Source organism: Coregonus lavaretus (assembly GCF_964263955.1).
Source record: "Coregonus lavaretus genome assembly, contig: HAP1_SCAFFOLD_322, whole genome shotgun sequence".
In the NCBI taxonomy this organism is placed as follows: Eukaryota; Metazoa; Chordata; class Actinopteri; order Salmoniformes; family Salmonidae; genus Coregonus; species Coregonus lavaretus.
Window position 1 is genome coordinate 205,105 of NW_028163312.1, and position 15,569 is coordinate 220,673.

Below are 15,569 nucleotides of genomic sequence, written 5' to 3' on the forward strand. Positions count from 1 at the left end.
GTAACGCCAGGGTAGTGGGTTCGATCCCCGGGACCACCCATACGTAAAAATTTATGCACACATGACTGTAAGTCGCTTTGGATAAAAGCGTCTGCTAAATGGCATATTATTATTATAAAAAAAATATCTGAAACTTTGAACATCCCACGGAGCACTCTTAAATCCATTATTAACAAATGGAAAGAATAGGGCACCACAACAAACCTGCCAAGAGAGGGCCGCCCACCAAAACTCACGGACCAGGCAAGGAGGGCATTAATCAGAGAGGCAACAAAGAGACCAAAGATAACCCTGAAGGAGCTGCAAAGCTCCACAGCTGAGATTGGAGTCCATAGGACCACTTTAAGCCGTACACTCCACAGAGCTGGGCTTTACGGAAGAGTGGCCAGAAAAAAGCCATTGCTTAAAGCAAAAAATAAGCAAACACGTTTGGTGTTCGCCAAAAGGCATGTGGGAGACTCCCCAAATATATGGAAGAAGGTACTCTGGTCAGATGAGACTAAAATTGAGCATTTTGGCCATCAGGAAAACGCTATGTCTGGCGCAAACACAACACCTCTCATCACCCCGAGAACACCATCCCCACAGTGAAGCATGGTGGTGGCAGCATCATGCTGTGGGGATGTTTTTCATCGGCAGGGACTGGGAAACTGGTCAGAATTGAAGGAATGATGGATGGCGCTAAATACAGGGAAATTCTTGAGGGAAACCTGTTTCAGTCTTCCAGAGATTTGAGACTGGTACGGAGGTTCACCTTCCAGCAGGACAATGACCCTAAGCATACTGCTAAAGCAACACTTGAGTGGTTTAAGAGGAAACATTTAAATGTCTTGGAATTGCCTAGTCAAAGCCCAGACCTCAATCACATTGAGAATCTGTGGTATGACTTAAAGATTGCTGTACACCAGCAGAACCCATCCAACTTGAAGGAGCTGGAGCAGTTTTGCCTTGAAGAATGGGCAGAAATCCCAGTGGCTAGATGTGCCAAGCTTATAGAGACCTACCCCAAGAGACTTGCAGCTGTAATTGCTGCAAAATGTGGCTCTACAAAGTATTGACTTTGGGGGGGGGGGGGGGTGAATAGTTATGCACGCTCAAGTTCTGTTTTTTTTTCTCATTTCTTCTTTGTTTCACAATAAAAAATATTTTGCATCTTCAAAGTGGTAGGCATGTTGTGTAAATCAAATGATACAAACCCCCCAAAAATCAATTTTAATTCCAGGTTGTAAGGCAACAAAATAGGAACAATGCTAGTTGTAGCTAAGTAAGTGAAATTTAAAGTGGGAAAAAATGACAACCTCTCTTTGTTCCAAACTGTTCAACTATTGTCTTTCTCTCTCTTTGAGTCAACTACTCACCACATTTTATACGCTGCAGTGTTAGCTAGTTGTAGCTTATGCTTTCAGTACTAGATTAATTATCTGATCCTTTGATTGGGTGGACAACATGTCAGTTCATGCTGCAAGTGCTCTGATAGGCTGGAGGATGTCCCCTGGAAGTTGTCATAATTACTGTGTAAGTCTATGGAAGGGGGTGAGAACCATGAGCCTCCTAGGTTTTGTATTGAAGTCACATAGAATGTTTCTATAACAAATTCACCTGACGTTGCAAGAACGTTCCTAGAACACATTTAATAATTCTTAAAAGGTTCCCAGAATGTTTCATTAGGTTGTGGGAACAGTCAGGTGAGAACAATGTGGAAACATCACAAAAGATATGTTCCCAAAACACAAAAACTGTCCAGTTGTGTGGATGATTGTACAATGTTTCTTTTAGGCTGCAAAAAACATTCACCTGATGTTACAACCACATTCCAGAACACATTTAATCTGTTCTTTAACCTCTACTGGATTGGTGTCCCGAAATCGGGACAGTTGTTGCTCAATACGGATAATGTGACTACAATGACGTTGTAAACAAAAGCAAATTGTCACGGACATATACATGTTCTATATGGGCAGAAAGCTTAAATTATTGTTAATCTAACTGCAGTGTCCAATTTATAGTGGGTATTACAGCGAAAAAATACCATGCTATTGTTTGAGGATAGGTGCACAACAACAAAACACTTTTATCACGGCAACTGGTTTGATACATTCACCTCTGAAGGTAAATAATGTACTTACATTCAGTAATCTTGCTCTGATTTGTCATCCTGAGGGTCCCAGAGATAAAATGTAGAGTTGTTTTGTTTGATAAAATCTATTTTTATATTCTAACACGAGCCATGTTGTATACAGAGTTTCACCTGAATTCCGACTTGTTCAACTTGCTACAAAACATTGATATAATATAAACGCTACACCTTGTTTCACCCAGTCAAGTTAGGTTTTTCTGCGATCCTCAGATACTCAAGGCAACCAATTTTTTTTTCATCATTCTGCAGGCTACACAAAAGCTATTTGAGCCCACCAAGAACTGACATGATTACGCACCAATGAGGCAGGCTGTCACGACTTCCTCCGAAGCTGCCTCCTCTCCTTGTTCGGGTAGGCTTCGGCGTTCGTCGTCACCGGCCTTCTAGCCACTGCCGCTCCTCATCTCATCATTCCATTTGTTTTGTCTTGTTTATTACACACACCTGGTTCATATCCCCTCATCAGTACCCGTATAAGTGTTTGCTCTGCCCCCTTGTCTTTGTGTGTGATTGTTTATTTGTGGAGAGTAGTGAAGCTCGGTGGAGCTCCTTGTATTTTGTATCGCCGGGATATTTTCCCGCCTGTTTTGACAAGTTACTGAGTAACTCTGTGGTTGCTGTTATTCTGTGATTGACTCCTTCAACATCACCTCATCACACAGGCGGTGTTCACTTGATTGACTGTATCTTGGTCCAATGACCACCTATCGTTTTGAAACATAGCTAGCTAGATAGCCAATGAGCTGGGCTTTACAGGAGTATGAGGTGGTCCTTTGTCTGAGGAAAAGCCTGTGTGTTCAGCACGTGCGCAACGCGGTTTAGTGTCCATTGGAAACCTAAACAAGGAAGTGGTGTCATGAACCCTGCATCCTGAGTCGGTTCCTGCCTGTGTTGCCATTTTTTTCTGCTCGGAATCTCCAGTTTCCTGAGGGTTCGTGAACGCTCCCGGCCTGGTTGCCGGGCGACGTTGCTAGGCGGGAGATCTCCCGATTAACCGCACCTGCATCTCATCAGCGGTCTGCACACCTGGTCCTGATCATCACCCTTCTTAAGCCCTGACCTGACATCCATTCCCTGCCGGATCGTTAGCCATGAACAGTATGTTTGTCAGTGTATCAGCCTTGGAGTTTCTAGCGTTAGTTTTGTTGTTTTGCACCTTGTTGGCTTGCTGTGTACTTACCTCCGTTTTGTTTCTATCTGCAGTCAATCTCCCGGAACCTTCACCCAACCCCTGCCTGGTTGTCGGCGGCTGCTGAGCCATTCTTGGATCTACCACTGCACCTCCACCAACTCATCTCCGCCGTCCGCTCTGTCCCCTGGATTATTCTACATCGTTTTTTGAATCTGTTAAATAAATACTCACCTTCGTTTCAACTCACCTTGTCCTGGTCTGCTTCTGGGTTCTGGCTTAGTAAACCGTGACAGAACGATCCGGCCAGAAATGAACCCAGCGGACCTGGACTCTGTTCGCCATGCCATTACCCATCAGGAGAGGATGTTGGGACAACATAGCACGGCACTACAGGAGATAGCTTTGTCCGTTCGGAACTTTTCTACCAGTCTGACGAAGATCCAGGCTCAGCTCAGTTTGCCGGTGGAGAATCCACGACCGGTTTCACCCATCTCGCCTGCCGCTTCTGGAGCTGTGCCCTTCCGTGAGCCCAAGGTTCCGACGCCTGATAAATATGAGGGGGAGTTGGGAAGATGCCGTTCTTTCCTTATGCAGTGTGGATTAGTGTTCGATCTACATCCCCACTCTTATGCCACAGACAAGGCTAGGATAGCCTTTGTCATTGAGTTGCTGCGTGGTCGAGCTCTGGAGTGGGCTTCAGCCGTTTGGGAACAACAGGACACCTGCATGGCCTCATACCAGGAGTTCACGGCCGAGATGAGGAAGCTATTTGACCATCCCGTCCGAGGTATGGACGCAGCTAGGCGCCTGTTTTCGCTTTGCCAAGGAACTCGCAGCGTTGCCGACTTCGTGATCGAGTTCAGGACTTTGGCTGTGGAGAGTGGGTGGAATGAGGAGTCTCTGCAAGCGGCCTTTTACCAGGGGCTGTCGGAGCAGCTCAAGGATGAGTTGATCTCCTATCCGGAGCCTAGTGACCTGGACAGCTTGGTAGCCTTGTCTATTCGGGTGGATAACCGAGTTCGAGAGAGAAGGAGGGAGAAGCAATGGGGCCCGTCCACTTGTTCCCGGCGGTCGTCAAACTGCTCGGCTCGCTAAAGTTGGGAGGACTTTTAGCGAGCCAGTTTCAACCTCTCAATACCTCTGTCAGACCCCGTTTCCCAGCTACCCTCATGAACAGGAATCAGAGTCTAGCGATTAACGCTTTCGTCGATTCAGGTGCCGATGGAAGCTTTATTGATGCCGAAGTGGTGGAACAGCTGGGGCTTTCCAAGGAGCGATTACCGGAAGCCATTGAAGCTACCACTCTGAACGGCAGTAGTCTGGCACGTATCACGATGAGGACTGAACCGGTTAAGATGCTGTTGTCAGGGAATCATTCTGAGGTGATCTCATTCTTCATTCTGCCTTCTTCCCATGTTCCTCTGGTCCTTGGATACCCCTGGCTGAAAGAACACAATCCCACGTTCGATTGGGTGACTGGCAAGGTAACTAGTTGGAGCCTTGAGTGTCATGCTAACTGCCTCAAGACTGCCTGTTCCCATTCTGTTCCCAGTCAGGTGATTGAGGCTAGACCCCCAGATTTGTCCCTGGTTCCCGAGACATATCACGATTTGGGGGAAGTGTTCAGTCACGATTTGGGGGAGGGCTCTGTCACTCCCTCCCCACCGACCATATGACTGTGCCATAAACCTGTTCCCTGGAGCTGTCTATCCCAAGGGACGGTTATACAGCATCTCCCGACCTGAACGTGAGGCTTTGGAGACCTACATCAAGGAGTCCCTAGCGGCTGGTCTCATTCGTCCCTCATCATCACCCCTGGGGGCAGGATTCTTCTTTGTGGGTAAGAAGGATGGCTCTCTTCGACCGTGTATTGATTATCGGGGGTTGAATGATATCACGGTCAAGAACAAGTATCCCCTGCCCTTGATGAGCTCTGCCTTCGACTCCTTACAGGGTGCTACTGTGTTCACCAAGCTAGACCTACGCAATGCGTATCACCTGGTCCGGATCAGAGAGGGGGACGAGTGGTTGACGGGTTTCAATACACCGATGGGTCACTTCGAGTATCAGGTGATGCCGTTTGGACTGACCAATGGTCCAGCAGTGTTCCAGAGTATGGTGAATGACGTCCTGAGAGATATGATCGGTCTCTTTGTGTTTGTTTACCTGGATGACATTCTTATCTTCTCGAAGGAACCTTCCAGCCACGTCCAGCATGTCAGGCAGGTTCTGCAGCGATTGTTGGAGAATCGCCTGTTCGTGAAGGCCGAGAAGTGCGAATTTCACGCCCACACTACATCCTTCCTCGGGTACATCATCTCCAGGGGAGAGATCAGGATGGACCAGGAGAAGGTTAGGGCGGTTCTGGAATGGGCCCAGCCCGGTACGAGATTGCAGCTCCAGAGGTTTCTGGGGTTTGCGAATTTCTATCGCAGATTCATCCGGGATTACAGCCGTGTGGCCGCTCCTTTAACTGCCCTGACTTCCAGTACCAGGACCTTCAGTTGGAACCCTGAGGCGGACCGAGCGTTCCTGGATTTGAAGAGGCGATTCACCAACGCACCGATTCTCTCTCAACCTGACACGGCCCGTCAGTTCGTCGTGGAAGTGGATGCGTCTGATGTGGGGGTTGGCGCCATCCTGTCCCAGCGATGCTCCACTGACGGGAAACTCCATCCCTGCGCCTACTACTCTCGTCGTCTTTCGTCTGCGGAGAGGAACTACGATGTGGGTAACCGGGAGCTTCTCGCGGTGAAGCTTGCCTTGGAGGAGTGGCGCCACTGGTTGGAGGGGGCGGAGCAACCGTTTATTGTCTGGACCGACCACAAGAATCTTGCTTACGTGCAATCGGCTAGACGTCTCAACTCCCGTCAGGCCAGGTGGGCTTTGTTTTTCGGACGCTTTAATTTTTCCCTGACGTTCTGACCTGGGTCTAAGAACGGCAAGGCAGACGCCTTGTCCCGGATGTTCTCCAAGACGGAGGAGAGTGGGGCCAAGACCGAGACGATTCTTCCCCGGAACTGTGTCGTGGGAGCAGTTATGTGGAGGATTGAGGAGGAGGTTATGGCGGCCCTTCGGACGCAGCCCGGTCCCGGTAACGGTCCACCCGGTCGTTTGTTTGTGCCTGAGTCGGTTCGTTCTGCTGTCCTCCAATGGTCCCACGCCAGCAAGATGGCTTGTCACCCTGGCGTGGCCCGGACGATGGCGTTACTTCGCAGACGATTTTGGTGGCCGGCCATGGGAGAAGATACTCGGAGGTTTGTTGCTGCCTGTCCAGTGTGTGCGCAGAATAAGAGTGCCAACCGGCCCAGCTCTGGACTACTTCACCCCCTCCCTATTCCCCGGCGACCATGGTCGCATCTGGCCCTGGACTTTGTCACTGGGTTGCCCTCTTCTGAGGGGAACACGGTCATTCTGACTATCGTGAACAGATTCAGCAAGTTCGCCCACTTTGTGCCCATTTCCAAGCTTCCCTCGGCCTCTGAGACGTCCGAGATCCTGGTTAGGGAGGTTTTCAGGGTCCACGGGTTGCCCAGTGACATAGTTTCCGACCGTGGCCCTCAGTTTACCTCGGCTGTCTGGAAGTCTTTCTGTTTGGCCATTGGAGCTACAGTCAGTCTCACATCTGGTTTTCACCCCCAATCTAATGGTCAGGCGGAGAGAGCCAACCAGAAGATGGAATCCACGCTGCACTGCCTTGTCTCCTCCAACCCCACCTCCTGGGTCTCTCAGTTGCCTTGGGTTGAGTATGCCCACAATACTCTCCCTACATCTGCCACTGGGATGTCTCCCTTCCAGTGCCTGTATGGCTACCAACCTCCCTTGTTTCCTTCTCAGGAGAAGGATCTCTCAGTGCCCTCTGTTCAGGCCCACATTCGTCGTTGCCACCGGACCTGGCATCGGGCCAGAAAGGCCCTCCTTAGAGTTTCTGACCGGTATCAGCTCCAGGCGAATCGTCGCCGGATTCCCGCCCCCACCTATACCATCGGAGATAGGGTCTGGTTGGCCACACGGGATCTTCCTCTGCGGACTGAGTCTAAGAAACTGTCACCGAAGTTCATTGGTCCGTTTGTGGTGGAGAAGGTGATCAATCCTGTGGCGGTTCGACTCAAGTTACCTAGAACGCTCAGAGTCCATCCCACCTTTCATGTCTCCTGCCTCAAGCCTGTTCTCCTCAGTCCTCTGTTACCCCCTCCGCCTCCTCCTCCTCCCCCTCGGATGATCAGAGGTGGTCCTGCCTACACGGTGCGCCGCATTATGGATTCCAGACGGCGGGGCCGGGGTTTCCAGTATCTCGTGGACTGGGAGGGGTATGGTCCTGAAGAGAGGAGTTGGATTCCTCGGCGCCAGATCCTGGATGCTGACCTCCTTCGTGACTTCTACCGCCTCCATCCTGGCGCTCCGGGTAGTCCGCCCGGTGGCGTTCGTCAGAGGGGGGGGTACTGTCATGAACCCTGCATCCTGAGTCGGTTCCTGCCTGTGTTGCCATTTTTTTCTGCTCGGAATCTCCAGTTTCCTGAGGGTTCGTGAACGCTCCCGGCCTGGTTGCAGGGCGACGTTGCTAGGCGGGAGATCTCCCGATTAACCGCACCTGCATCTCATCAGCGGTCTGCACACCTGGTCCTGATCATCACCCTTCTTAAGCCCTGACCTGACATCCATTCCCTGCCGGATCGTTAGCCATGAACAGTATGTTTGTCAGTGTATCAGCCTTGGAGTTTCTAGTGTTAGTTTTGTTGTTTTGCACCTTGTTGGCTTGCCGTGTACTTACCTCCGTTTTGTTTCTATCTGCAGTCAATCTCCCGGAACCTTCACCCAACCCCTGCCTGGTTGTCGGCGGCTGCCGAGCCATTGCACCTCCACCAACCTCCACCAACTCATCTCCGCCGTCCGCTCTGTCCCCTGGATTATTCTACATCGTTTTTTGAATCTGTTAAATAAATACTCACCTTCGTTTCAACTCACCTTGTCCTGGTCTGCTTCTGGGTTCTGGCTTAGTAAACCGTGACAAGTGGAGCATCGCATTACGAACAGCTCGATTTAGTAAACAAAGTTTTCTGCAAATTTTTGTACAATATGGCTACTAATACTGGAAAAGCTCAATTAAAGTCCAGGTACACAGATTTGGATGAGATTATAGCAGAAATCAATTGGGCAAGTGTCACAGAACCAGTAGATGAAGACTTACTGAATATAGTTTAGACTCAACAGCTGAAGATATGTTTTTGGAAGGAGAGGACGCCACTTTAGACTGTTAAGTGAAATACGTTTTTTTTACTCTAATGTTTGAATGGTTGCACATTATTCATTTGAGATATTGATATTATTTCTTTGATTGCTATATATATACAGTGCCTTAAAAAAGTATTCATCCCCCTTGGCGTTTTTTCTATTTTGTTGCATTACAACCTGTATTTTAAATTGATTTGGATTTGGATTTCATGTAATGGACACAAAATAGTCCAAATTGGTGAAGTGAAATGAAAAAAATAACTTGATTCCAAAAATTCAAAAAAATAAATAACGGAAAAGTGGTGCGTGCATATTTATTCACCCCCTTTGCTATGAAGCTCCAAGATAAGATCTGGTGCAACCAATTACCTTCAGAAGTCACATAATTAGTTAAATTAAGTCCACCTGTGTGCAATCTAAGTGTCACATGATCTCAGTATATATACACCTGTTCTGAAAGGCCACAGAGTCTGCAACACCACTAAGCAAGGGGCACCACCACCCACGGAGCACCATTAAATCCATTATTTGAAAAATGGAAAGAATATGGCACCACAACAAACCTGCCCACCAAAACTCAAGGACCAGGCAAGGAGGGCATTAATCAGAGAGGCAACAAAGACACCAGAGATAACCCAGCAGAGGTTGGAGTATCTGTCCATAGGACCACTTTAAGCCATACCCTCCACAGAGCTGGGCTTTACGGAAGAGTGGCCAGAAAAAAGCCATTGCTTAAAGAAAAAAATAAGCAAACACGTTTGGTGTTCGCCAAAAGGCATGTGGGAGACTCCCCAAACATATGGAAGAAGGTACTCTGGTCAGATGAGACTAAAATATAGCTTTTTGGCCATCAAGGAAAACGCTATGTCTGGCACCTCTCATCACCCCGAGATCAATGCTGGAGCAGTTTTGCCTTGAAGAATGGGCAGAAATCCCAGTGGCTAGATGTGCCAAGCTTATAGAGACATACCCCAAGAGACTTGCAGCTGTAATTGCTGCAAAAGGTGGCTCTACAAAGTATTGACTGCTCTAACCCAACCCCAGCCCTGCTCTAACCCCATACCAGCCCTGCTCTAACCCCATACCAGCCCTGCTCTAACCCCACCCCAGCCCTGCTCTAACCCCATACCAGCCCTGCTCTAACCCAACCCCAGCCCTGCTCTAACCCAACCCCAGCCCTGCTCTAACCCCATACCAGCCCTGCTCTAACCCAACCCCAGCCCTGCTCTAACCATACCCCAGCCCTGCTCTAACCCCATACCAGCCCTGCTCTAACCCAACCCCAGCCCTGCTCTAACCATACCCCAGCCCTGCTCTAACCCCATACCAGCCCTGCTCTAACCCCATTCCAGCCCTGCTCTAACCCCATACCGGCCCTGCTCTAACCCAACCCCAGCCCTGCTCTAACCCCATTCCAGCCCTGCTCTAACCCCACCCCAGCCCTGCTCTAACCCCATACCAGCCCTGCTCTAACCCCATTCCAGCCCTGCTCTAACCCAACCCCAGCCCTGCTCTAACCCAACACCAGCCCTGCTCTAACCCAACCCCAGCCCTGCTCTAGCCCCATACCAGCCCTGCTCTAACCCCATACCAGCCCTGCTCTAACCCCATACCAGCCCTGCTCTAACCCCATACCAGCCCTGCTCTAACCCAATCTTAGCCCTGCTCTAACCCCACCCCAGCCCTGCTCTAACCCCATTCCAGCCCTGCTCTAACCCCATACCAGCCCTGCTCTAACCCAACCCCAGCCCCCCTCTAACCCCTGCTAACCCCATCCCAGCCCTGCTCTAACCAAACCCCAGCCCTGCTCTAACCCCATCCCAGCCCTGCTCTAACCCAACCCCAGCCCTGCTCTAACCCCAAGCCAGCCCTGCTCTAACCCCATCCCAGCCCTGCTCTAACCCAACCCCAGCCCTGCTCTAACCCCATCCCAGCCCTGCTCTAACCCCATCCCAGCCCTGCTCTAACCCAACCCCAGCCCTGCTCTAACCCAACCTCAGCCCTGCTCTAACCCCATCTTAGCCCTGCTCTAACCCCACCCCAGCCCTGCTCTAACCCCATTCCAGCCCTGCTCTAACCCCATTCCAGCCCTGCTCTAACCCAACCCCAGCCCTGCTCTAACCCCATTCCAGCCCTGCTCTAACCCAACCCCAGCCCTGCTCTAACCCCTGCTAACCCCATACAAGCCCTGCTCTAACCCCATACCAGCCCTGCTCTAACCCCACCCCAGCCCTGCTCTAACCCCTGCTAACCCATACCAGCCCTGCTCTAACCCCATACCAGCCCTGCTCTAACCCCATTCCAGCCCTGCTCTAACCCCATCTTAGCCCTGCTCTAACCCCATTCCAGCCCTGCTCTAACCCCATTCCAGCCCTGCTCTAACCCCATCTTAGCCCTGCTCTAACCCCAGCCCTGCTCTAACCCCATACCAGCCCTGCTCTAACCCCATACCAGCCCTGCTCTAACCCCATCTTAGCCCTGCTCTAACCCCATACCAGCCCTGCTCTAACCCCACCCCAGCCCTGCTCTAACCCCATACCGGCCCTGCTCTAACCCCATCTTAGCCCTGCTCTAACCCCACCCCAGCCCTGCTCTAACCCCATACCAGCCCTGCTCTAACCCCATACCAGCCCTGCTCTAACCCCACCCCAGCCCTGCTCTAACCCCATACCAGCCCTGCTCTAACCCCACCCCAGCCCTGCTCTAACCCCACCCCAGCCCTGCTCTAACCCCATCTTAGCCCTGCTCTAACCCCACCCCAGCCCTGCTCTAACCCCATCTTAGCCCTGCTCTAACCCCATTCCAGCCCTGCTCTAACCCCATTCCAGCCCTGCTCTAACCCCATCTTAGCCCTGCTCTAACCCCATTCCAGCCCTGCTCTAACCCCATTCCAGCCCTGCTCTAACCCCATTCCAGCCCTGCTCTAACCCCATTCCAGCCCTGCTCTAACCCCATACCAGCCCTGCTCTAACCCCATCCCAGCCCTGCTCTAACCCCATCTTAGCCCTGCTCTAACCCCATCTTAGCCCTGCTCTAACCCCATACCAGCCCTGCTCTAACCCCATCTTAGCCCTGCTCTAACCCCATACCAGCCCTGCTCTAACCCCATACCAGCCCTGCTCTAACCCCATTCCAGCCCTGCTCTAACCCCATCTTAGCCCTGCTCTAACCCCATTCCAGCCCTGCTCTAACCCCATCCCAGCCCTGCTCTAACCCCTGCTAACCCATACCAGCCCTGCTCTAACCCCATACCAGCCCTGCTCTAACCCCATTCCAGCCCTGCTCTAACCCCACCCCAGCCCTGCTCTAACCCCATACCAGCCCTGCTCTAACCCCATTCCAGCCCTGCTCTAACCCCATCTTAGCCCTGCTCTAACCCCATTCCAGCCCTGCTCTAACCCCATCCCAGCCCTGCTCTAACCCCTGCTAACCCATACCAGCCCTGCTCTAACCCCATACCAGCCCTGCTCTAACCCCATTCCAGCCCTGCTCTAACCCCACCCCAGCCCTGCTCTAACCCCACCCCAGCCCTGCTCTAACCCCATACCAGCCCTGCTCTAACCCCACCCCAGCCCTGCTCTAACCCCACCCCAGCCCTGCTCTAACCCCATTCCAGCCCTGCTCTAACCCCATCTTAGCCCTGCTCTAACCCAACCCCAGCCCTGCTCTAACCCCAGCCCTGCTCTAACCCCATTCCAGCCCTGCTCTAACCCCATACCAGCCCTGCTCTAACCCCACCCCAGCCCTGCTCTAACCCCATACCAGCCCTGCTCTAACCCCATCTTAGCCCTGCTCTAACCCCATCTTAGCCCTGCTCTAACCCAACCCCAGCCCTGCTCTAACCCCAGCCCTGCTCTAACCCCATTCCAGCCCTGCTCTAACCCCATACCAGCCCTGCTCTAACCCCATCTTAGCCCTGCTCCAACCCCACCCCAGCCCTGCTCTAACCCCAGCCCTGCTCTAACCCCACCCCAGCCCTGCTCTAACCCCATTCCAGCCCTGCTCTAACCCCATTCCAGCCCTGCTCTAACCCCATCTTAGCCCTGCTCTAACCCCATACCAGCCCTGCTCTAACCCCACCCCAGCCCTGCTCTAACCCAACCCCAGCCCTGCTCTAACCCCAGCCCTGCTCTAACCCCAGCCCTGCTCTAACCCCATACCAGCCCTGCTCTAACCCCATCCCAGCCCTGCTCTAACCCCATACCAGCCCTGCTCTAACCCCATTCCAGCCCTGCTCTAACCCCATCCCAGCCCTGCTCTAACCCCATCCCAGCCCTGCTCTAACCCCATCCCAGCCCTGCTCTAACCCCATCCCAGCCCTGCTCTAACCCCAGCCCTTCTCTAACCCAGCTCCAGACCTCCTATAGCATGCCTACCCACAGGAAACAATAGCCTTGCCAGGTCATTCACATGACCACTCCCCTCTGAGCCTCTGCACAGTCTGGGTGGGTGTGGCCACTGGTCTGGTCCAGGCTCCAGTGTTTGCTCAGGGAGAGGCCAGAGGTTATCAGGCTCAGCAGGAGCAGCCTTCTCTGGGTTGGGTGGAGGGGATGGATGGGCCGGCTGGGTCCTGGACTTGAGCAGATAAACATGAACAGTCTTCTGCCTGAAGATATCTCAGAGGAAGCCAAGGGTGGACTGGGAAGACACACCAGCACACACACACACGCACACATAAAAACACACACACACACACGCACACATAAAAACACACACACACACGCACACATAAAAACACACACACACACGCACACATAAAAACACACACACACACACGCACACACCGGCCTGGACTGTGGAGAGGGAAGTAGTGTGGGAACGGTCAGGATTCACCACTTGTTATTTCCTCCTTGTCTTCGGCCAACTAGCTAAACAAGTTAACTATCTAGAACACTATCTGTTAGTGGTAACTAGCTAAACAAGTTAACTATCTAGAACACTCTCTGTTAGTGGTAACTAGCTAAACAAGTTAACTATCTAGAACACTCTCTGTTAGTGATAACTAGCTAAACAAGGTAACTATCTAGAACACTCTCTGTTAGTGGTAACTAGCTAAACAAGTTAACTATCTAGAACACTCTCTGTTAGTGGTAACTAGCTAAACGAGGTAACTATCTAGAACACTCTCTGTTAGTGGTAACTAGCTAAACAAGTTAACTATCTAGAACACTCTATGTTAGTGGTAACTAGCTAAACAAGTTAACTATCTAGAACACTCTCTGTTAGTGGTAACTAGCTAAACAAGTTAACTATCTAGAACACTCTCTGTTAGTGGTAACTAGCTAAACAAGTTAACTATCTAGAACACTCTCTGTTAGTGGTAACTAGCTAAACAAGTTAACTATCTAGAACACTCTCTGTTAGTGGTAACTAGCTAAACAAGTTAACTATCTAGAACACTCTCTGTTAGTGGTAACTAGCTAAACAAGTTAACTATCTAGAACACTCTCTGTTAGTGGTAACTAGCTAAACAAGGTAACTATCTAGAACACTCTCTGTTAGTGGTAACTAGCTAAACAAGTTAACTATCTAGAACACTCTCTGTTAGTGGTAACTAGCTAAACAAGGTAACTATCTAGAACACTCTCTGTTAGTGGTAACTAGCTAAACAAGGTAACTATCTAGAACACTCTCTGTTAGTGGTAACTAGCTAAACAAGTTAACTATCTAGAACACTCTCTGTTAGTGGTAACTAGCTAAACAAGTTAACTATCTAGAACACTCTCTGTTAGTGGTAACTAGCTAAACAAGTTAACTATCTAGAACACTCTCTGTTAGTGGTAACTAGCTAAACAAGGTAACTATCTAGAACACTCTCTGTTAGTGGTAACTAGCTAAACAAGGTAACTATCTAGAACACTCTCTGTTAGTGGTAACTAGCTAGTAACTAGTGTGTGTTGTAAAGCAAGGAGCTTTGTTAAGAGACTTTCCAGGGGCGACTCAGTACACAGACCAGGGTAACACCAGTAGGACAGACCAGGATAACACCAGTAGGACAGACCAGGGTAACACCAGTAGGACAGACCTGGGTAACACCAGTAGGACAGACCAGGGTAACACCAGTAGGACAGACCAGGGTAACACCAGTAGGACAGACCAGGGTAACACCAGTAGGACAGACCAGGATAACACCAGTAGACAGACCAGGGTAACACCAGTAGGACAGACCAGGGTAACACCAGTAGGACAGACCAGGGTAACACCAGTAGGACAGACCAGGGTAACACCAGTAGGACAGACCAGGGTAACACCAGTAGGACAGACCAGGGTAACACCAGTAGGACAGACCAGGGTAACACCAGTAGGACAGACCAGGGTAACACCAGTAGGACAGACCAGGATAACACCAGTAGGACAGACCAGGGTAACACCAGTAGGACAGACCTGGGTACCACCAGTAGGACAGACCTGGGTAACACCAGTAGGACAGACCAGGGTAACACCAGTAGGACAGACCAGGGTAACACCAGTAGGACAGACCAGGGTAACACCAGTAGGACAGACCAGGGTAACACCAGTAGGACAGACCAGGGTAACACCAGTAGGACAGACCAGGGTAACACCAGTAGGACAGACCAGGGTAACACCAGTAGGACAGACCAGGGTAACACCAGTAGGACAGACCTGGGTAACACCAGTAGGACAGACCAGGGTAACACCAGTAGGACAGACCTGGGTAACACCAGTAGGACAGACCTGGGTAACACCAGTAGGACAGACCAGGGTAACACCAGTAGGACAGACCAGGGTAACACCAGTAGGACAGACCAGGGTAACACCAGTAGGACAGACCAGGGTAACACCAGTAGGACAGACCAGGGTAACACCAGTAGGACAGACCAGGGTAACACCAGTAGGACAGACCTGGGTAACACCAGTAGGACAGACCAGGGTAACACCAGTAGGACAGACCAGGGTAACACCAGTAGGACAGACCTGGGTAACACCAGTAGGACAGACCAGGGTAACACCAGTAGGACAGACCAGGGTAACACCAGTAGGACAGACCAGGGTAACACCAGTAGGACAGACCAGGGTAACACCAGTAGGACAGACCAGGGTAACACC

General features: G+C 51.0%; 1 protein-coding gene across 1 annotated transcript in view; it reads right to left on the reverse strand.

Moving 5' to 3' along the window:
- LOC311118264 (1-phosphatidylinositol 4,5-bisphosphate phosphodiesterase delta-1-like) overlaps nt 1-15,569 on the reverse strand; it is a 102,829-nt gene that overhangs the window by 77,766 nt on the left and 9,494 nt on the right. The window lies entirely within an intron of this gene.